We start from the raw sequence: 2,099 nt of genomic DNA, 5'->3' as shown, positions 1-2,099 counted from the left end.
AATACAAATATATATATAAGTAATATTATTATTATAAAGGGGGGTTTTTACCGTTTAATGACCGGTTTGTCGATTTTAAAACTTTAGTCGCAGTTAAAACCAAATGTAAAATAATAAATATAAATACAAGACTTAAATTAAAGCGTAAAGTAAATAACAATAATGAAATTGCGAATAATAAAAGTGCGATAAAATAAACTTGCGATAATTAAAAAGTACGATAATTAAAAGTGCAATTAAATACAATAACAATAAAAATGCGATAATTAGAAGTGCAATTAAATATAAAATAAAGGAAATTAAATATGAAATAAAATAATTATGCTTATTTAAACTTCCGTAATCATGATGTTTGACGTGTTGATTTTAATTTTAAGCCCATGGGTTAATTGTCCTTTGTCCTGGATTATTTAATATGTCCATACGGATTTGTCCATAATAGTCCATCAGTCATAAATATAAAGAGCGAAAGCCTTCGTCAAATTATTCTTATTCCCGAAGTCAAATATTCCAACTAATTGGGGATTCGAATTGTAACAAGGTTGTAATACTTTGTTTAATGAATACACCAGGTTATCGACTGCGTGTAAACCAAGGTTTTACTACTTTGTTAACAATTACACCAATTACCCTTGAATGTAATTCACCCATGTTTCAACAAGTCTATTAACTATTAATCCAGTTCCGTGTCCGGTAAAATGAATAATTATTGGTATTTATAGATATCCCGCCCACCGTACCCAGTCAAGCGTATGTGGTTATATATAAATACGTCGAATTATAAGTTTGTATATTAAATTAACAAGGTATTGTTTAGTTAATATAAAACCCATTAATAGCCCATAGTCTAATTTCCACAAGTGTCGTTCTTTTGTCCAAACCCCAATTATGGTACAAAGCCCAATTACCCAATTTTAGTAATTAGCCCAACATCATGATTACTTTGGATTAAATAAGCATAATAATAACTTAGCTACGAGACATTAATATAAAAAGGTTGAACATAACTTACAATGATTAAAAATAGCGTAGCGTTACACGGACAGAATTTCGACTTACACCCTTACAATATTCGCTAACATACCCTTATTATTAGAATTATAATTAAAATTAAAATTAAAATTAAAATATAAATATAAATATTTACGTATTATGAGAGAAGAAGAAAAAGGATGATTTTTGCGATCAGAATTCGGTTGCTTTTATAGGGAGTTTCAGAAATTGGGGCTCCGCGACTCGCGGCCCATTTTGCCTGCTCGCGGAGTTTAAAAACACAGCTCACATTCTTTGGAGTCTTTCTTGCCGACGATTTATTTATAAATATAATATATATATAATTAATATAATTAATTATATATTATATTTTATTTATATACATAGTTAACTTGTATTTTTTAGTCCGTTGCGTCGAGCGTTGAGAGTTGACTCTAGTCCCGGTTCCGGATTTTCGAACGTCCTTGCGTACAATTTTATATTTTGTACTTTGTGTTTTGAATCTTGTACTCTTGTAATTTCGAGACGTTTCTTATCAATAATTGGAACCTCTTTAATTGTCTTTTGTACTTTTGAGCTTTTTGGTCGTTTGCGTCTTCATTTCGTCGAATCTGTCTTTTGTCTTCACCTTTTATTATTTAAACGAATATCACTTGTAAATAGAACAATTGCAACTAAAAGCTTGTCTTTCTTGAGGAATAATGCTATGAAATATATGTTCGTTTTTAGCATTATCAAATATTCCCACACTTGAGCGTTGCTTGTCCTCAAGCAATATCGTCTTGAAATACTAGAATCACTTCTTTATTCTTCACACTTTGTACATCAGTGATTTCTATACGGCGGTATAAACAATGGTAGTAACGATATGGTTTACAGTCCCACATGACTATAAAAATTTAGATCCATTAAGGAAATTGGATCTTTATAAAAACATTTGATCTTTTGAAAATTAAATCTAGTTTTTACCCTAGATAAGTTTTCCGGAATAACCCTTTACCGGTGTTTGCAAAATATTTTTGTGGGTTTGGTGGGTTTCAGATTTAAAAATTTTAGCTCAAAACTTGCGGTTTTGTGTCACCCACTTGCTAACCTTGTATTTGGAA

Source organism: Rutidosis leptorrhynchoides, chromosome 3, assembly GCF_046630445.1.
Source record: "Rutidosis leptorrhynchoides isolate AG116_Rl617_1_P2 chromosome 3, CSIRO_AGI_Rlap_v1, whole genome shotgun sequence".
Lineage (NCBI taxonomy): Eukaryota > Viridiplantae > Streptophyta > Magnoliopsida > Asterales > Asteraceae > Rutidosis > Rutidosis leptorrhynchoides.
The sequence above is the reverse complement of the archived record's forward strand: the minus strand, read 5'-3'. Positions refer to the sequence as shown.